Below are 22,537 nucleotides of genomic sequence, written 5' to 3'. Positions count from 1 at the left end.
TAATGAATTAATTCAATGGATAGAACACATGATTCTGGTCAGCACTACTTTATTTAGTCTTCTGGGGCAAGAAGTTATGACAGAAGAGAAGTTGTATGTATCAAACTGTTGTTGACAAACAAATGTCATACCAAATGTCAGAAATTCTAATATAGCCTACCACATGTCGGAAATTATAAGCAGAAAATGAATAAAAATTTTAGTAAATGAATAATAGTAGGTTAAATTATAATGAAAATATTATGGTGAATTGAACTGCGACAATCTTTTGACGTGATTTGTTTGCCAATCAGATGAAAACATCACACAACACTCATGATATGCGAAACAGCCTGCGCAGACCGCAAAACAACAGTAAACGGGATGAAATATTTACATGCCACAGTATCCCGTTTTAGAGCAGCATATCCCAGGCATCTAATATGGGTTTCTCATAACTGAGATACAAGTTTTTTTTCGGGTTATTGTAAATGGGATATGATGTTCACATGCGTCAACTCAAAAACAGAATACTTTACTTAATAATAGAGGGATATTGGTGTGCATGTAAACATGGCCAGTGATCATATATACTGAGCAAAAATAGAAACACAACATGAAACCATTTGAAATATTTAACTGAGTTACAGTTCATACAGTATAAGGAAATCATTCAATTGAAATAAATGACATAGGCCCTAATTTATGGATTTCACATAACTGGGAATACAGATATGCATCAATTGGTCACAGATAACTTTTTATTTTAAAGTAGGGGCGTGGATCAGAACACCAATCAGTATCGGGTGTGACCACAATTTGTCTCATGCAGTGTCTCCTTTGCATAGACTTGATCAGGCTGTTGATTGTGTCCTGTGGAATGTTTTCCCGCTCTTCGAAGGCTGTGCAAAGTTGCTGGATATTGGCGTGAACTGAATCACGCTGTTGATCCAGAGCATTCCAGACTTGTTCTCAATGGGAGACATGTCTGGTAAGTATGCAGGCCTTGGAAGAATTGGGACATTTTCAGCTTCCAGGAGTTGTGTACAGATCCTTGTGACCTGGGGCTGTGCTTAATCATGCTGAAACATGAGGTGACCGCAGTGGATGAATTGTATGACAATGAGCTTCAGGATCTCGTAGATCAACTGCAATTGGGTTCGTTGTCCGTAGCTTATGCCCATACTATAACCCCACTGCTACCATGGGGCACTCTGTTCACAACTTTTAAATCAGCATACCACTCACTCACACAACTCCATACACATGGTCTAAGTTTGTGAGGCAGGTTGTGAAGAACTGTAAAAGTCTATAAAATTATGTTTGCGGTGGCGTAAAGAAATGAACATTAAATTATCTGGCAACATCTCTGGTGTACATTCCTGCAGTCAGCATGACAATTGCAAACTGCCTCAAAACTTGAGACATTTGTGGCATTGTGTGACAAAACTGCACATTTAAGAGTGGCCTTTTTATTGTCCCCAGCACAAGGTGCATCTGTGCAATTATGATGCTGTTAAATCAGCTTCTTGGTATGCCACACCTGTCAGGTGGATTGATTATCTTGGCAAAGTTTAAATGCTCACTAACAGGGATGTAAACAAATGTGTGCCAAATCTCAGAGAAATAAGCTTTTTGTGTGTATGGAACATTTCTGGGATCTTTATTTCAGCTTATGAAACATGGGACCAACACTTTACATATTGCATTTATATTTTTGTCAGTCTAAATCAGGGCTCTCCAACCCTGTTCCTGGAGAGCTACCATCCTGTAGGTTTTAACTCCACACCTAATCTAGCGCACCTGGTTCTAATAATTGGCTGATTGATAAGCTGAATTAGGTTAGTTATAACTGGGGTTTGCACAAAAACCTACAGGAGGTTAGTTCTCCAGGAACAGGGTTGGAGAGCAGGCTGTCATTGTAAATAAGAATTATCGCTTAACTGGCATGACCGGATAAAAAAATATATATAGAGAGTTGAATAAGCTAACATTTCTAAAAATACATGTGCTGAATTAGTCAGCTAAGTTGGCCATAAATGTAATATATATGTAGTTTCCCTTCAGGCAAAGGTGAGAGTCAGGGGTGTTCAGCTTTGTCATAGTGAAAAAAAATTCCTGCATGGTTACCACAGCGTTTGACCACTCATAATGGGTGGACTACTTAATTTGTGTAGGTGTTGTCAAAACTGAAAGGTCAGTGTGCGGTGCCCAACCTTCAGTGGACAGTTGATGTTCAATTTAATACAAGAAAAACAGATCTAATTCCAACTGTCTTTAATTTTCTGTTCTTGATAGTGAGGCTTACGAGGAAGAGTTTAGGGAAGCTTCAAACCACAGACCACTGCACAGTCACATACTCAGGTGGTGACTTTGTCGCAGCCACTATGTATGTGTCATTGAGGAACGCCACATCATGTATTAAAGTGTGGGCTGTTGGGTGGATGCTTCCCTCCACGATTTTGTTCAAGGTGCCCACACATTTGCGTCAATCAGTTGTACCTGAAAGGTCAGCTATCCTGTCCCTTTTGGGGCCTTTACTTGAAGTGTGGAAGGGTGACGTTTGTAATAATGCTACCAAATTTCACACACAGCTAGGCCAAAACCTTAGAAGTGTTTCTGGCTATAGTGTCATTTCAGATGTGTTATATTCCCCTTCTAATATGGCCGCCAATTAGCTCCATTGGGCCATATTAGACAAGTGTCACATGGCCATATTCCATAAATAATAGATACATACAGCCTAATGAGGACTTAAAATGTTTGAGGGTGTCTAGAGAACATGATAAGATGGCCAAAATATGCCATTTATATATCCTTTAACATTTTAGTAGAAGAGTGATGATAAAGTGCCCAAAATCCATTAATATATATATATATATATATATATCCAATACAATAGTTCAATATTTTACATGTAAACACTGTGTTCCCTGAAGTCTGCTGATTACAATGATACATAATTTGATAATGCATTCCTATGGGATTTCTTGTTACATGTCCAGCAGGGAGAAGGGTAACCCATTTTAACCAAAGGCCTTTGACACCATTCAACCTTTACAAAAAGAGATTAAAGGTCCAAATAAAGATGTCTAGCAATAGTGCCATTGCAGATTTAACCCATTATAGTCTAAAGAACCAGTTTTCTAGAATGTCTGGATTCACATTGCCGTATCTCCATAATTAATTTTACATTCAGCCCAATGATGGGTACAAATACTGGTGTGGAAAAAATGTATTATGTCCTAAGTATGCATATGTATCCTTTAAAATATATGCACAATAGTGGTCAAAAGCCACCATCCAATTGCTGTTTTGTCATTTTCAACTGACCGCAACTTCATCAATAAATGGTACATTAAGTCTATCGATGGCCACACCAGTAGAAATCCACTTTTTAGAGCTCGAAGGTGGTCAGAGCTTAAACATGATGTTGCACAACAATGTAAAACAAGTTATCGTTTTAGTCAAAGTATGATATATTTCGGCTTGAAGTGCCAAACCCGAATGTGTCACTTCTGATGTTCTGACTGTAGGCCGTGTCATGTTATTGGGCTACACACAATCCACATCTAGTACTTAAATTTTTTTTTAAAAACTATGATCTTCTGTGGATAAATTATGGGCATTTCCATGGTGTAGTAGGCTATTCTGAATTATTACATTTCTTTCTGAACAGACAGTACTTATTCTATAAATGTATTTCAATTCATCAGGGGTGCCACATCTCCTCCAGAACCCTTCACGTGGCTATGATTCTACAAATAAATAAATTATGAAGTGCAACGCGGGAGAGATTAGTTGCAGGCTCATGTCCATCAGAGCAGAGGTAGAGAGATCATAGAAAGTGAATCTCATTCTAGTTCTGTGAGAGACAAATGCATGCTACTCACACAGCCATGGTCACGCATTGGTCTCAAACATACAGTTGAAGTCAGATGTTTACCAACACTTAGGTTGGAGTAATTAAAACTCGTTTTTCAACCACTCCACAAATTTCTTGTTAACAAACTATAGTTTTGGCAAGTCAGTTAGGACATCTACTTTGTGCATGACACAAGTCATTGTTTACAGGCAGATTATTTCACTTATAATTCACAATTCCAGTGGGTCAGAAGTTTACATACACTAAATTGACTGTGCCTTTATACAGAAAATGATGTCATGGCTTTAGAAGCTTCTGATAGGCTAATTGACATCATTTGAGTCAATTGGAGGTGTACTTGTGGATGTATTTCAAGGCCTACCTTCAAACTTAGTGCCTTTTTACTTGACATCATGGGAAAATCAAAAGAAATCAGCCAAGACCTCAGAAAAAAATTTGTAAACCTCCACAAGTCTGGTTCATCCTTGGGAGCAATTTCCAAACGCCTGACGGTACCAAGTTCATCTGTACAAACAATAGTACGCAAGTATAAACACCATGGGACCACGCAGCCATCATATCGCTCAGGAAGGAGACGTGTTCTGTCTCCTAGAAGTGAACATACTTTGGTGCGAAAAGTGCAAATCAATCCCAGAACAACAGCAAAGGACCTTGTGAAGATGCTGGAGAAAACAGGTACAAAAGTATCTATATCCACAGTAAAATTAGTCATATATCGACATAACCTGAAAGGCCGATCAACAAGGAAGAAGCCACTGCTCCAAAACCGCCATAAACAAGCCAGACTACGGTTTGCAACTGCACGTGGGGACAAAGATTGTACTTTTTGGAGAGATGTCCTCTGGTCTGATGAAACAAAAATAGAACTGTTTGGTCTTAATGACCATCGTTATGTTTGGAGGAAAAAGGGGGAGGCTTGCAAGCCAAAGAAGTGGCAGCATCATGTTCAAATCAGTTCACAGGGTTCAATTCTCGGGCCGACTCTCTTCTCTGTATACATCAATGAAGTCGCTCTCGCTGCTGGTGATTCTTTGATCCACCTCTACGCAGACAACATCATTCTGTATACCTATAATAATAATATAATATATAATAATAATAATAATATATGCCATTTAGCAGACGCTTTTATCCAAAGCAACTTACAGTCATGTGTGCATACATTCTACGTATGGGTGGTCCCGGGAATCGAACCCACTACCCTGGCGTTACAAGCGCCATGCTCTACCAACTGAGCAACAGAAGGACCCATACCTCTGGCCTTTCGTTGGACACTGTGATAACAAACATCCAGATGAGCTTCAATGCCATACAACTCTCCTTCTGTGGCCTCCAACTGCTCTTAAATGTAAGTCAAACTAAATGCATGCTCTTCAACTGATCGCTGCCCGCACCTGCCCGCCCGTCCAGCATCACTATTCTGGACGGTTCCGACTTAGAATATGTGGACAATTACAAATACCTAGGTTTCTGGTTAGACTGTAAACTCCCCTTCCAGACTCACATTAAACATCTCCAATCCAAAATTAAATCTAGAATCAGCTTCCTATTTTGCAACAAAGCATTCTTCACACATGCTGCCAAACATACCCTCGTAAAACTGACCATCCTACCATCCTCGACTTCGGCGATGTCATTTACAAAATAACCTCCAACACTACTCAACAAACTGGATGCAGACTATCACAGTGCCATCCGTTTTGTCACCAAAGCCCCATATACTACCCACCACTGCGACCTGCATGCCCTCGTTGGCTGGCCCTCGCTTCATACTCGTCGCCGGACCCACTGGCTCCATGTCATCTACAAGTCTCTGCTAGGTAAAGCCCCGCCTTATCTCAGCTCACTGGTCACCATAGCAGCACCCACCCGTAGCACGCACTCCAGCAGGTATATCTCACTGGTCACCCCTAAAGCCAATTCTTCCTTTAGCCGCCTCTCCTTCCAGTTCTCTGCTTGGTTGCAAAAAGGTTCTTCCAAATGGATAATGACCACAAGCATACTTACAAAGTTGTAGCCCTGACCTCAATCCTATAGAAAATTTGTGAGCGGAACTGAAAAATCGTGTGCGAGCAAAGAGGCCTACAAACCTGACTCAGTTACATCAACTCTGTCAAGAGGAATGGGTGAAAATTCACCCAACTTATTGTAGGTAGCTTGTGGAAGGCTATCAAATACTAATTTTATTTTTTCATTTTACCTTTATTTAACCAGGCAAGTCAGTTAAGAACAAATTCTTATTTTCAATGACAGCCTAGGAACAAATCAAATCAAATCAAATGTATTTATATAGCCCTTCGTACATCAGCTGATATCTCAAAGTGCTGTACAGAAACCCAGCCTAAAACCCCAAACAGCAAGCAATGCAGGTGTAGAAGCACGGTGGCTAGGAAAACCCCCTAGAAAGGCCAAAACCTAAGAAGAAACCTAGAGAGGAACCAGGCTATGTGGGGTGGCCAGTCCTCTTCCGGCTGTGCCGGGTGGAGATTATAACAGAACATAGCCAAGATGTTCAAATGTTCATAAATGACCAGCATGGTCGAATAATAATAAGGCAGAACAGTTGAAACTGGAGCAGCAGCATGGCCAGGTGAACTGGGGACAGCAAGGAGTCATCATGTCAGGTAGTCCTGAGGCATGGTCCGAGGGCGCAGGTCCTCCGAGAGAGAGAAAGAAAGAAGGAGAGAATTAGAGAACGCACACTTAGATTCACACAGGACACTGAATAGGACAGGAGAAGTACTCCAGACATAACAAACTGACCCTGCGCGTGCATTTGCAATATGGTTCAATGGGCATTTACCATATGAAATTTGACATACTCAAAAATGCAAAATTGACTGGCCTGATGAACACAGGATGGCCGAGCAGTGATAGTTGTACCTTTCCATCACTCGTTGTGTTGATTTCATCATGTCCATTTGTTTATGTTTTCTCACTTTTGCAAAGTCACTGTGCATTTGCAATATGGTTCAATGGGCATGTACCATCACGATTTTGTCATGCTATAAAAATCCTGCAGGAATGCAAAATTGACTGGTCTGATGAACACAGGATGGCCGAGTAGTGATAGTTGTACCTTTCCATCACTCGTTGTGTTGATTTCATCATGTCCATTTGGTGATGTTTTTCACAAAATTTGACATGCTCAAAAATGCAAAATTGACTGGTCTGATGAACACAGGATGGCCGAGCAGTGATAGTTGTACCTTTCCATCACTCGTTGTGTTGATTTCATCATGTCCATTTGGTGATGTTTTTTAACTATAGAATCATATTGCAAATTCACGTGCATTGTTGTGCAACTGGTAACCCAAAAATAAAAATATGGTTGTAAATGCATTTACCGGGACTGCTATTGTCCATGCCCGTTATGGGAGTACCCTACTATGGCCCTCTATCTACGGGGGCAGTCCTGAGTGCTTTATGGACTGTTTAAAATATTCTGATGGATACGCATTGTTGTGCAACTGGTGATTGAAAATAGGCACCTGGTAACCCAAAAATAAAAATATGGTTGTGAACGCATTTACCGGTCATTCTGATATTAATGTCCTCTATGGGAACACAGGATGGCCGGGCAGTGATAGTTGTTCCTTTCCATCACTCGTTGTGTTGATTTCATCATGTCCATTTGGTGATGTTTTTTCAGTATAGAATCATATTGCAAGTGCACGTGCATTTGCAATATGGTTCAATGGGCATTTACCATATGAAATTTGACATGCTCAAAAATGCAAAATTGACTGGCCTGATGAACACAGGATGGCCGAGCAGTGATAGTTGTACCTTTCCATCACTCGTTGTGTTGATTTCATCATGTCCATTTTGTGATGTTTTTTCACTGTTGAATCATATTGCAAGTGCACGTGCATTTGCAATATGGTTCAATGGGCATTTACCATATGAAATTTGACATGCTCAAAAATGCAAAATTGACTGGTTTGATGAACACAGGATGGCCGAGCAGTGATAGTTGTACCTTTCCATCACTCGTTGTGTTGATTTCATCATGTCCATTTGTTTATGTTTTCTCACTTTTGCAAAGTCACTGTGCATTTGCAATATGGTTCAATGGGCAGGTACCATCACGAATTTGTCATGCTATAAAAAGCCTGCAGGAATGTGAAATTGACTGGCCCGATGAACTCGGGATGGCTGGGCAGTGTTTCTGGTTCATCTCAATCGCTCGTTAGGGTTGATTTCAGAATGTCACTTTTGGTGATGGTACCTCACTGTTTAAACATATTGCAAATGGACAAGAGTCACCAGCAAGTCACCGTCCATCAGTCAATTTGATATCATTCTGACACCAAACTGATACAAACTGACACTAAACCCACTTTTTCCAACTCGTTTAGTAGCCAACTATCACATACTTCAGAGCTGGCCCAAAATTCACAACGCCTTTGGTTCAAACCATAAAAAAACCATAAAACACGTAGTTACATTCTAGCTGCGGGTCCATTTCTTATGTTATGTGTAGGCCTAGTGGAGGCGACCCCGAATCCCAAGTTTCGGCTCGATCGGTCATTTGGTGTCCGAGCAAAACCCTAATTGGTGCTGAAAATCCACTTTTTTCAATGACTTGCTACAGGGTCCTTGAATGAGCTATCGGACAAAAACGTTGGGGTCTGTCTATATGGGCCGAGACGGTCGCAATGCACCTAGTCTTGTGTCTCTGAGACATTTCTAAATGTCGCCATTTTCGTAATGGTCAAAATGAATTGAAGTCATTGCAAATGTACGAAGCTGTTTCTCGGTCCGAGAACCGTCTAGAGCCACGTAACTCACCACGCACTATCGACCTGAGGTCTAGAACAGGATTCTAAAGGTTCGGAACTCTAGGTCTGACGGTTCTTTAAAAGTTCCAACAAGGTTAACTAATGCAGGCAGTGTATGTCTCTACGCACCCCAATGGGTCCCTACTTCCAAGCTGTGTGTATGTGTGATTTAGTTTTCCTTTGAAATATTATGGGAAAAATGACTGATTTACAGTTCATGGGGGTTGCCTAATCACACATATGAAGTTTTGGAAAGATCTGACTTTTTAACCCCTCGAAACAGCCCTGAGACACCAATTATGGCACTTCCGGTTGGCACAGGAAGCTATAAGTCAAGACATATCCTCACTGGGGTATGCTTTTACAGAATCCTGAGTTTTAAGTCCTTACGTTAAGAATTGACTGATTTACACAGGGTTGAATGCACTATGTCTATCAAACTGCAGGCAGGGTATGGAAAAACACTTTTAGGGTGATTTTAACCACTTCCGGTTGGTCCAGGAAGCTTAGAATCAACACAGGTAGACCTCATACTGGCCTGATGGACTGTTACCAAAGACAGGTTCATACGGCATTCATAACCCATATAGGCTTAGGGTTGAATTTAGGGGTGCAGGCAATGTATTCCTATGGGGAGAGAAGTCAATGCAAACTCTTTGAAGTAAACATCTTCTTTTAACTATTAAGGGTTAATGCCACACAGTCAACGTTATGCTTGCACGGATCGTAAGGACCTTGGGAACATACCTGAGGTCGAATTGTGCTTCTCACCCTAAAGGTTCTCTCACTGTCACCCAAAAGCAAATGACGTGGTGGGGCAGGCTTAATTTTGGGCCTACTTTTCTCATGGTCGCTACGCTCAGACCGAGCGAGCTACGGTCAAGCGGGATATCTCGTTGAACTCGGCACGGCCTAGAGATTATGTTTATGCCATTGCCTGCTTTCTGTGTCTTTGAGCACCGCACTTTTTAACTCTATCCTTGCTGTGTGTGTGTTACAGCTTTTCTTTGACATCTGTTGGGAGAAATGACTGATTTACAGTTCATGAGGTTTACCTAGTCACACATATGAAGTTTTGGAAAGATGTGACTTTTTTAACCGTTCAAAACAGACAGTGGGACCCAATTAAAGGCACTTCCGGTTGGCACAGGAAGCTATAAGTAAACACATGTCTTGATTCACATAGCCACTTACAGAATCCTGAGTTTTAAGTCTATAAGTTAAGAATTGACTGATCTACACAGGGTTGAATGCACTATGTCTATCAAACTGCAGGCAGTGTATGGATCAACACTGATAAGGTAATTTCAACCACTTCCGGTTGCTTCAGGAAGCTTAGAATTGGCACAGGTAGACCTCATAGTGGTCTGATGGACTGTCATAGAAGACAGGTTCATAAGGCATTCATAACCCACATAGGCTTCAGGTTGAATTTAGAGGTGCAGGCAATGTATTCCTATGGGGAGAGAAGTCAATGCAAACTCTTTGAAGTAAACACCTTCTTTTAACTATTAAGGGTTAATGCTACACGGTCAAGGCTAGGCTTGCACGGATCGGGAGGACCTTAGGAACGTACCTGAGGTCGAATTGTGCTTCTCACCCTAACGGTTCTCTCACTGTCACCCAAAAGCAAATGACATTGAGGGCCAGGCTTCATTTTGGTTCTGCTTTTTTTCAAGGTCACTGCACTCAGAGCGAGCTACGGTCAAGCGGGTCGTCTCGTTAAACTCGGCACAGTCTGGAGACTATGGTGATGCCATTTTTTGTGTTGATTTCAGAATGCCATTTTGGTAATGGTCCCTCTCCGTTTAAACATATTGCTAATGTACAAAAGTCAACTAGCAAGTCAGTGTCCATCAGTCAATTAGATGTCATTCTGACACCAAACTGATACCAATTGACACCAAACCCAATTTTTAGGCTTTGTGTGTCTTTAAGCACCGCACTTTGTCACTCCATCCTTGCTGTGTGTGTGTTTCTGTGTGTGTGTGTGTGTGTGTGTGTGTGTGTGTGTGAGAGAGCTTTTCTTTGACATCTGTTGGGAGAAATGACTGACTTACAGTTTATGGGGGTTGCCTAATCACACATATGAAGTTTTGAAAAGATCTGACCTTTTTAACCCTTGGAAACTGCCACTGTGACACCATTTAAGGCACTTCCGGTTGGTACAGGAAGCTATAAATAAACTCATATCATGATTGGGGTATGCCTTTACAGAATCCTGAGTTTTAAGTCTTTACGTTAAGAACTGAGTTATTTACGGAGGGTTTAGTGAGTGTGTGTTATTTAAGAAAATCATAGAAAATCACAGAAATCTCGCAGAGCTCCGCAGCACACTTTAAAAAGATTCGTAAGAACACCCTGCAACTGGATCTGTAACCGTTGGAAAAAAACACCTATCCATGAACATCACCAAGGTGTCGTTGTACGATTTCTCTTAAATGACGATAGATAAATGGCTGGTTCTTTTTTTATTGACACCGGAGGCTCCTTGACTTTGACGTGAAGTGGAAAAATAATTTCTCTATTTTCATTTTGGACCTTTTAATCCCAGATAAATGGCCATAACTCAAAAACCGTTGAGGCCTAGACGCCATCTTGTTCGGGGCCAACTGCCCATTTTGCCGCCCCTACGCTCACCGAGTTTCGGCTTCTAAATATTTTCAGTTTTCGAGATAAGGCCCCGTCGTGAATCGTGATGTTTTGTCCAATAGCAATATGATTGCTTATGCCCTCTTGTGGGAATTTCCGGGACAGCGGAAAAATGACCTAAATCTTATTATTTTTGTAAAACGGAAACCGAATGTCCGACAAAGTTCATTTGATGACTTATAATAATAATAATAATAATATATGCCATTTAGCAGACGCTTTTATCCAAAGCTACTTACAGTCATGTGTGCATTCCTGGTAGGTCCGGCCCTGCCGCTCGGCCCGACGCCGTCCGCGAATTTTACAAACGATTTCGGACGTCTAGTAAGGGACCGTACATTTGCAATATGGACTTTCTCACTAACCATACAGGTACTGCCGAAATCTTCCCTTAAGGTATGTTACTACCCATTTAAGTCATGCCCCACATGGTCCTTGACATTTCTTAAATAAATATATATAGCACACCGCCATTGTCAGAATCTTAATATCACAACAGAACTGTAGTTATAACCAGTTTTAGGAAGGCAGATTTACCCTCATTGCCCCTCCTTCTCCCAACAGTAGGGCTTGTTCTGCTACTCCTTCAGACAGTTGAAAGTGCAGTGCCCAGCTGATAATCACCCTGACAATTGCCCCTAAATTGAACCTAAACTATACCGAAACTATACTGAACAAAAATATAAACGCAACATGTAAAGTGTTGATCCCATGTTTCATGAGCTTGAGTAAGTTGTTTTATAGAATTTGACAGTACATCCAACCGGCCTCACAACCGCAGACCATGTGTAACCACGCCAGCCCAGGACCTCCACATCCGGCATCTTCACTTGTTGGATCATCAGAAACCAGCCACCTGGATAGTTGATGAAACTGAGAAGTATTTTTGTCTGTAATAAAGCCCTTTTGTAGGGAAAAAACTAATTCTGATTGGCTGGGCCTTGCGCCCCATTGGGTGGGCCTATGCCCTTCCAGGCCCACCCATGGCTGTGCCCCTGCTCAGTAATGTGAAATCCATAGATTAAGGCCTAATGAATGTATTTCAATTGACTGATTTCCTTACATGAACTGTAACTCAGTAAAAACTGTAACTCAGTAAAATCGTTGAAATTGTTGCACGTTGCGTTTATATTCTTGTTCAGTATAACTTCACACAACAGATTCAATAAATTAAGTAAAGGATGATGGGGAGAATGGGGGAGTTGATAAGCAGGGGAAGTGAACGATGCATAATGTAATCACGAGTTGTGAATAAAGAACAGGCGGCTATTCTATTGTATTGATCCATTCTAATTATAGGCCTAATCTTAAAATGGTATGTTACCTATATCAGTTCACCGAATCAAAGCACTCTTATCAGTCTACTCTGGCCTACTGGGAGTAGGCTACACAATGAGCACGTGCGATCAGGCAGCAGGCGCGAGTGTCGGAGAATGTGGTGATGAGGCTTGCGGTATCTTACCTTGACAAGGGGAGCAATGTCACCGTGGACAATGTCTTCATATCACTGTCATTGGCGAACCAGTTGCTTGCAAAGAAAACAAGTCTGGCCTGCACCTTGAACAAAGTGAAACACCTGCACAGCCGGTGCGGAAGAATGTCAAAACAACGACCAGTGGCGATTTTAGCATGTAAATCTTGGTGGGGCAAACCCGTTTTTTTTATTCATGCCAGCAAAGCCACTACACAACACATTAATTGCACTATAATGGTGACAAACGGTGCCCACAAACTGTTAGGGCCTACATAAAGCTGTCCTAACAGCAGAGTCCCAACAGCAGTCCCAACACCTTACCACTGCTACACCTGGCTATCAGCGGAGCCTTATATGGCAGCTAAACAGTTCATTCAGCCTCATTTAATGCCTTTAAAAAAACTGCTGATATAGCTGACTTGCTTAAACGAATGTGGTTTATAGTGACAATTGAGATGTACAAACTATGTAGTGGTGATTTTAGCATGTACATCTTGGTGGGGTAAAACATATATATATTTGGGATGAATGCCAGCAAAGCCACTACACAACACTAAATAATATATTAATTTCACTATAACGGTGACAAATGGTGCCCATAAACTGTTAGAACCTACATAAAGCTGTCCCAACAGCAGTCCCAACACCTTACTACTGCTACACCTGGGTATCAGTGGAGCCTTGTCTGGCAGTTCATTCAGCCACTGACTTTAAAAAAAGATAGCTGATATGGCTGACTTGTACCCTCTTATGACTCCCCATCCCGGATCCGGGATCGTGACTACTGCTCAAGCTCATTACCATAACGCAACGTTAACGATTTCTGAAAATCGCAAATGAAATGAAATAAATATGCCTGTTCTCAAGCTTAGCCTTTTCTTAACAACACTGTCATCTCAGATTTGTAAAATATGCTTTTGAACCATAGAAATCAATCATTTGTGTAAGAGTGTTGATAGCTAGCTTAGCATTTAGCGTAGCATTTAGCATGCAACATATTCACAAAAACCAGCAAAGCAATCAAATAAAATAATTTACCTTTGAAGAACTTCAGATGTTTCAATGAGGAGACTCTCAGTTACATAGCAGATGTCCAGTTTTTCCTGAAAGATTCTTTGTGTAGGACAAATCGCTCCGTTTTGTTACTACACAGTTGGCTACCGAAACGAACCGAAAATTCAGTCACCTAAACGTCAAATTTTTTTCTGAATTAACTCCATAATATCGACCGAAACAATGGCAAACGTTGTTTGAATCAATCCTCAAGGTGTTTTGTCAAATATCTCTTCATTGATATGCCGTTCGTGGAAGCATGGTTTTTCTCAGAATCCCATGGAAAAATACCAGCAGCTGAGTTTTGCGCACCAATTTCCACGCAGGACACCTTTCGGACACTTGGCAAATGTAGTCTCTTATGGTCAATCTCCCAATGATATGCCTGCAAATACGTCACAATGCTGCAGACCCCTTGGGGAAACGATAGAAAGGGTAGGCTCATTCCTGGCGCATTCACAGCCATATAAGGAGACAATGCAAAACATAGCTTCAGAAATCCTGTTCATTTCCTGGTTGCAGAAACATCTTGGTTTTGCCTGAAGCTTTTGTTCTAGGGCACTCACAGTGAAAATCTTTGCAGTTCTGGAAACGTCAGAGTGTTTTCTTTCCAAAGCTATCAATTCCATGCATAGTCGAGCATCTTTTCGTGACAAAATATTGCGCTTAAAACGGGCACGTCTTTTTATCCAAAAATGAAATACTGCCCCTAGAGTCTTATTAAACAAATGTAATTCTACTGACAATTGAGATGTACAAACTATAGCATAAGGGGGTGACAAGTGGAAAAGAGGCAATCCGTCATTTTGATTGAGACATCAATGAGCGATATAGGACGGATGTAGTCAAAATAACAGTTTGTACAACACTTTTGAAATGTACAGCGACATAATTCAGAACATGGGCCATTCTTACATTATTCTCCCTGTACACCAAGTCAGAACCATAAGATAAATAAAGAGGCATGTTTTTATTTTACCGTTATTTAACTAGGAAAGTCAGTTAAGAACAAATTCTTATTTTCAATGACGGCCTGGGAAAAGTGGGTTAACTGCCTTGTTCAGGGGCAGAATGATAGATTTCTACCATGTCAGCTCCGGGATTCAATCTAGCAAACTTTCGTTTACTGGTCCAACACTCTAACCACTAGGCTACCTGCAGGCACTGAAAGCTCTTACAATATTCTATGATTAAATTTCTATAAAAAAGGTTATAGGCTACATGTGCTACCAAGTCAGAACAGTAGGCAAAATTAAGAGGGGAAAATAGACTAATGACCTTAAGCCTCATTGGATGGGCACTTCTAATGTAACTCTATGGCAGCACCTACGGGGCTTGAATTTTCGAGTTTTACTCTTAGATTTGGCGGTGACGTAGTGTCCCCATGAGTGACAAATATAAAATATATTTGATTTGTTTAACACTTTTTTGGTTACTAGATGATTCCATATGTGTTATTTCATAGTTTTGATGTCTTCACTATTATTCTACAATGTAGAAAATAGTAAAAATAAAGAAAAACCCTTGAATGAGTAGGTGTGTCCAAACTTTTGACTGGTACTTTATACTAACTGCATAATAACTGCTTATAAAGTGGTGGAATTGTCCTTTAAGTATATCTGACCACAGTGGGAATTCTGCACCAACCAACAAGGGAAAACCCACCATCTCCAACCACTACTGGAGAGACCGCTAGGGTTTTACCAAAACCACTTGCAACATGTTGTGGCATGTTAGGCTCAGGCATACTTCTGTGGTCGAATGGATAGTGTTTTTCATTGCTGTGAACTGAAACTATTTGTTAAGTCACATGTACTGTGATGTGACAGAAAAATGAGGCCAGAGATGATGCTTGTGCAAGTTGACCTGCTTCTGCTCATCACAGGACCCTCAGTTGCCACTGAAGACCCCCTTCTATTGACCACTATAGTTTGATAGCAGTAGTATGTTTGAAAAGCCACCTTGGTCTAAGTGTTTCAAGTATTTGAGCTAGCAGATGTGGTGTGGTGCACACCTCATAGAGGTTGAAGACATTTTGGCTGTCTTGAAAACATGAAACTTGAAATCCCCTCCATGGCTGCTGGGAAGTCCACCATGCTGTTGTTGTCATCATAGCTCAACAAGATGCTGCACCTGTTATGAACTTGAGAATTGACAGGGCGACCTGGGTTAACCTCATTGCATGATTTTGCAAAGAAAAGTCAAGTTCATGTTTACTCCCATGTCATGTGTAAATGCATACTTTGGAAACCTTGATAGCATATTTAAATTTAATATTTTAAATGTGAATAGCCAAATACAAAGAGATGGATTCAATCCTGTCATGTTCTGACCTTTATTTCCTTTGTTTTGTCTTTATTTAGTATGGTCAGGGCGTGAGTTGGGGTGGGCAGTCTGTTTGTTTTTCTATGTTGGGTTTTGTGTTCAGCCTATTATGGTCAGAGGCAGGTGTCAATCAGAGGCAGGTGTCGTTAGTTGTCTCTGACTGAGAATCATACTTAGGTAGCCTGGGTTTCACTGTTGGTTTGTGGGTGTTTGTTTCCGTGTGAGTGTTTGTCGCCACACGGTACTGTTTCAGTTTTCATTACATCGTTTATTGTTTTGTATTTCAGTGTTCAGTACGTTTTTAATAAATCGTCATGAACACGCTGCATCTTGGTCCGATCCTTACTCCTCGAGATCTGCCGTTAAAAATCCAGGTAATGGAATTAAAGTACATTGGCTAAATAAGGACCAGCTACCACTCAGATGTCGCTGTTGTCAAAGATTCCAGTCATCTTTACATTTTCTGTCAAATTTATTGAGACTTTTTATTATTGTTCTTTTTATATATATTTTTTATATTAACTTACAGGAGGAGCTCCTGTGGCCTCTGCATGTTGCTCCCGGGGGCAAACTACCTGCCCTCCAGGACACCTACACCACCCGTTGTTACAGGAAGGCCATAAAGATCATCAAGGACATCAACCACCCGAACCACTGCCTGTTCACCCCGCTATCATCCAGAAGGCGAGGTCAGTACAGGTGCATCAAAGCTGGGACCGAGAGACTGAAAAACAGCTTCTATCTCAAGGCCATCAGACTGTTAAATAGCCACCACTAACATTGAGTGGCTGCTGCCAACACACTGTCATTGACACTGACCCAACTCCAGCCATTTTAATAATGGGAATTGATGGGAAATGATGTAAATATATCACTAGCCACTTTAAACAATGCTACCTTATATAATGTTACTTACCCTACATTATTCATCTCATATACATATGTATATACTGTACTCTACAACATCGACTGCATCCTTATGTAACACATGTATCACTAGCCACTTTAACTATGCCACTTTGTTTACTTTGTCTACATACTCATCTCATATGTATATACTGTACTCGATACCATCTACTGTATGCTGCTCTGTACCATCACTCATTCATATATCCTTATGTACATGTTCCTTATCCCCTTACACTGTGTATAAGACAGTAGTTTTGGAATTGTTAGTTAGATTACTTGTTGGTTATCACTGTATTGTCGGAACTAGAAGCACAAGCATTTCGCTACACTCGCATTAACATCTGCTAACCATGTGTATGTGACAATAAAATTTGATTTTGATTTGATTCGATGCTGTTGGAGAGTTGAACCCTGTTCAACGCCCGGACTCAGGTCTGTCTACCGTTCCTCTCAGTGCAACAGTTAGCACTTTAGTTCACTGGGTTTAGAAATGTATAGCTCCACCTAATGCTGGAAAGAGAAACAACTGTAATTTAGGCAATTCAATGCATTATTTCCATAGGCAACTTGGGCTATTTCAAAAGCACAGTTAGAGTATATACCTATTTTTACTCTAATTTAGGACTATAGAACACAGTAGCGGTGCGTGGGTAAAATCACCAGGGCAGCCAATCCAGAAAAATAAATATATTACAACCTATGTGTAGTGATAATTGCGTTGTTTGCTCTATAACCTGTTAGTTCATATGCCTTGACACCATTATATTTAGGCCTAAAGCCAAGAAAATAAGACAGTGGCAGAATAAATTCAACCATACATTTGTTTCATTACAAAACCAGAGAGCAACATCTGTCCGGTGAAGTCCACAAAACATATTTCATGTAACAAACAGCATTGTCAAGCATGGTCATGTTTCTGACATTTTCAGACTACTAAACAGCTATTGATTTAGAGAGTTACTGCAAGTAGCAAAGAAAACAGGAACTGCCTCCACTGTTCGTGCACAATTTCAGCTTTAACATTTCAACATCATCTAATCATCTATGCTTAGTCTAATACAGTAACTAACAGATAACAAAACAAATTTAGTCCAATCAATGTAAGCTAAATATGTCCATGGTATGGATGTTGACTCACCCTACTTGTAAAGAAATGCCATTGCCATCCTCCTTTTTCATGTTGCCTAAACGCTCTATGACTGTCATACAGTACACACTTTTTGTTTTTGTTGACCTCGGCTACCTGGCTAAAATTCTTGCTCGCTAGCCTAACTTCTATTAATGGACAACGATACACCAGGCCAGCTAGTTAGCATTAGCATACATCCTATGTTGAACCTCCATCCTCTCAGACCATGGCACAATATATGAGTTCATGGTTAGATCAGAATCGCTGTTATAATCATTGGCAAATTATGGAGAATTAAGCCAAACCACAAGTCCAAATCCCTATCTCCAGAGGGCTGATTTTAGCTAGCACAGGGCGCCAGTGGCAAATTTCTCTGGCAAATGCCAAATGTCCTGCACGGTGTTGGGCTGTAAGCACAACCCCCACCTGTGGACGTCGGGCCCTCATACCACCCTCTTGGAGTCTTTTTCTGACCGTTTGAGCAGACACATGCACATTTGTGGCCTGCTGGAGGTCATTTTGCAGGGCTCTGGCAGTGCTCCTCTTTGCACAAAGGCGGAGGTATCGGTCCTGCTGCTGGGTTGTTGCGCTCCTACGGCCTCCTCCACGTCTCCTGATGTACTGGCCTGTCTCCTGGTAGCGCCTCCATCCTCTGGACACTACGCTGACAGACACAGAAAACCTTGCCACAGCTCGCATTGATATTTCATCCTGGATGAGCTGCACTACCTGAGCAACTTGTGTGGGTTGTAGACTCCGTCTCTTGCTACCACTAGAGTGAAAGCACCGCCCGCATTCAAAAGTGACCAAAACATCAGCCAGGAAGCATAGGAACTGAGAAGTGGTCTGTATTCACCACCTGCAGAACCACTCCTTTATTGGGGGTGTCTTGCTAATTGCCTTTAATTTCCACCGGTTGTCTATTCCATTTGCACAACAGCATGTGACATTTATTGTCAATCAGTGTTGCTTCCTAAGTGGACAGTTTGATTTCACAGAAGTGTGATTGACTTGGAGTTACATTGTGTTGTTTAAGTTTAACTTCTTGATCCAAATCAGTCAGGTTTCAAGACTAGTCATTCAACTGAGACTGCTCTCCTCTGTATCACGGAGGCGCTCCGCACTGCTAAAGCTAACTCTCTCTCCTCTGCTCTCATCCTTCTAGATCTATCGGCTGCCTTCGATACTGTGAACCATCAGATCCTCCTCTCCACCCTCTCCGAGTTGGGCATCTCCGGCGCGGCCCACGCTTGGATTGCGTCCTACCTGACAGGTCGCTCCTACCAGGTGGCGTGGCGAGAATCTGTCTCCTCACCACGCGCTCTCACCACTGGTGTCCCCCAGGGCTCTGTTCTTGGCCCTCTCCTATTCTCGCTATACACCAAGTCACTTGGCTCTGTCATAACCTCACATGGTCTCTCTTATCATTGCTATGCAGACGACACACAATTAATCTTCTCCTTTCCCCCTTCTGATGACCAGGTGGTGAATCGCATCTCTGCATGTCTGGCAGACATATCAGTGTGGATGACGGATCACCACCTCAAGCTGAACCTCGGCAAGACGGAGCTGCTCTTCCTCCCGGGGAAGGACTGCCCGTTCCATGATCTCGCCATCACGGTTGACAACTCCATTGTGTCCTCCTCCCAGAGCGCCAAGAACCTTGGCGTGATCCTGGACAACACCCTGTCGTTCTCAACTAACATCAAGGTGGTGGCCCGTTCCTGTAGGTTCATGCTCTACAACATCCGCAGAGTACGACCCTGTCTCACACAGGAAGCGGCGCAGGTCCTAATCCAGGCACTTGTCATCTCCCGTCTGGATTACTGCAACTCGCTGTTGGCTGGGCTCCCTGCCTGTGCCATTAAACCCCTTCAACTCATCCAGAACGCCGCAGCCCGTCTGGTGTTCAACCTTCCCAAGTTCTCTCACGTCACCCCGCTCCTCCGTTCTCTCCACTGGCTTCCAGTTGAAGCTCGCATCCGCTACAAGACCATGGTGCTTGCCTACGGAGCTGTGAGGGGAACGGCACCTCAGTACCTCCAGGCTCTGATCAGGCCCTACACCCAAACAAGGGCACTGCGTTCATCCACCTCTGGCCTGCTCGCCTCCCTACCACTGAGGAAGTACAGCTCCCGCTCAGCCCAGTCAAAACTGTTCGCTGCCCTGGCCCCCAATGGTGGAACAAACTCCCTCACGACGCCAGGACAGCGGAGTCAATCACCACCTTCCGGAGACACCTGAAACCCCACCTCTTTAAGGAATACCTAGGATAGGTTAAGTAATCCCTCTCACCCCACCCCCCCTAAGTTTTAGATGCACTATTGTAAGTGACTGTCCCACTGGATGTCATAAGGTGAATGCACCAATTTGTAAGTCGCTCTGGATAAGAGCGTCTGCTAAATGACTTAAATGTAATGTAATGTAAATGTAAGTGTTCCCTTTATTTTTTTGAGCAGTGTATATTCCGTAGCTGTTTATTTACCACCATATAGCAATGCTGGCACTAAGACAGCACTCAAAGAGCTGTTTAAGGCCATAAGCAAACAAGAAAATGATCATCCAAAGGTGGCGCTCCTAGTGGCCGGGGACATTAATGCAAGGAAATTTAAATCCATTTTACCTCATTTCTACCATCCTGTTAAATGTGCAACCAGAGGGAAAAAAAACCTCTAGACTACCTTTACTCCACAGACAGAGATGTGTTCAAAGCTCTCCCTCGCCCTCCATTTGGCAAACCTTACCTTAACTCTATCCTCCTATTCCTGCTTTCAAGCGAAAATGTAAGCAGGAAGTACCAGTGACTCACTCAATAAGGAAGTGGTCAGATGACGCAGCTGCTAAGCTACAGGACTGTTTTGCTACCACAGACTGGAACATGTTCCGGGGTTCTTCCGATGACATTGAGGATTACATCAAATCAATCACTGGCTTCATCAATAAGTGACCATACGTACCCCAACCAGAAGCCATGGATTACAGACAACATCTGCACTGATCTAAAGGGTAGAGCTCCCGCTTTCAAGGATTGGGATTCGAACCCGGATGCTTATAAGAAATCCCGCTATGCCCTCAGACAAACCATCAAACAGGCAAAGCGTCAATACAGGACTAAGATTGAATCGTACTACACCGGCTCCAACGTTCGTCGGAAGTGGCAAGGCTTACAAACTATTATAGACACAAGCCTACTAGATGAGCTAAATAACTTCCATGCTTGCTTCGAGGACAGAAACACGGAAGTGTCATGCAGGTGAAAGAGGACCCAAAAGCGACTTGGCGAAAACAGAGTCTTTAATCCAGTAAAGTAATTACAAACAAAAAAACACAACTTTCACTCGAAATGACGAGGACAAACTGGAGACTCGATCTTGAACAGCAGGTGAACAGCAGGTTGCCTCGGGAAGGCACTTGAACCAGACAGACTCAGACACCTGCTCACCACGCAGCATCTGAGGAAAACACGACACGACAGGGCGATACACAAACACAGCACGGTGAATTCTAGACAAGGAACCGACAGGACAGGAACGGAACACAAAGGAAGAAATAGGGACTCTAATCAGGGGAAAGGATCGGGAACAGGTGTGGGAAGACTAAATGATTGATTAGGGGAATAGGAACAGCTGGGAGCAGGAACGGAACGATAGAGAGAAGAGAGAGCGAGAGAGTGAGAGAGGGAGGGGGAGAGAGAGGGATAGAAAGAGGGAAAGAACCTAATAAGACCAGCAGAGGGAAACGAATAGAATGGGAAGCACAGGGACAAGACAAGATAATAAATGACAAAACATGACAGTACCCCCCACTCACCGAGCGCCTCCTGGCGCACTCGAGGAGGAATCCTGGCGGCAACGGAGGAAATCATCAATGAGTGAACGGTCCAGCACGTCCCGAGACGGAACCCAACTCCTCTCCTCAGGACCGTAACCCTCCCAATCCACTAAGTATTGGTGACCCCGTCCCCGAGAACGCATGTCCATGATCTTATGTACCTTGTAAATAGGTGCGCTCTCGACAAGGACGGGAGGGGGGAGGGAAGACGAACGGGGGTGCGAAGAAAGGGCTTGACACAGGAGACATGGAAGACAGGATGGACGCGACGAAGATGTCGCGGAAGAAGCAGTCGCACAGCGACAGGATTGACGACCTGGGAGACACGGAACGGACCAATGAACCGCGGAGTCAACTTACGAGAAGCTGTCGTAAGAGGAAGGTTGCGAGTGGAAAGCCACACTCTCTGGCCGCAATAATACCTTGGACTCTTAATCCTGCGTTTATTGGCGGCTCTCACAGTCTGTGCCCTGTAACGGCAAAGTGCAGACCTCACCCTCCTCCAGGTGCGCTCA

At 42.6% G+C, this 22,537-nt stretch overlaps 1 long non-coding RNA gene across 1 annotated transcript in view; it reads left to right on the top strand.

The window, feature by feature from the left end:
* The window catches only part of LOC124011533, a 53,794-nt gene extending 36,970 nt beyond the window's left edge, over positions 1–16,824 (top strand). The window contains exons 2-3 of the long non-coding RNA XR_006834593.1: positions 16,441–16,527; positions 16,683–16,824. This is a non-coding gene — a long non-coding RNA (uncharacterized LOC124011533). The remainder of the gene's footprint in view (positions 1–16,440; positions 16,528–16,682) is intronic.
* The last annotated feature ends 5,713 nt before the right edge of the window (positions 16,825–22,537 follow it).

Source organism: Oncorhynchus gorbuscha, linkage group LG23 (genome assembly GCF_021184085.1).
Source record: "Oncorhynchus gorbuscha isolate QuinsamMale2020 ecotype Even-year linkage group LG23, OgorEven_v1.0, whole genome shotgun sequence".
Lineage (NCBI taxonomy): Eukaryota > Metazoa > Chordata > Actinopteri > Salmoniformes > Salmonidae > Oncorhynchus > Oncorhynchus gorbuscha.
The sequence above is the reverse complement of the archived record's forward strand: the minus strand, read 5'-3'. Positions and strand labels throughout refer to the sequence as shown.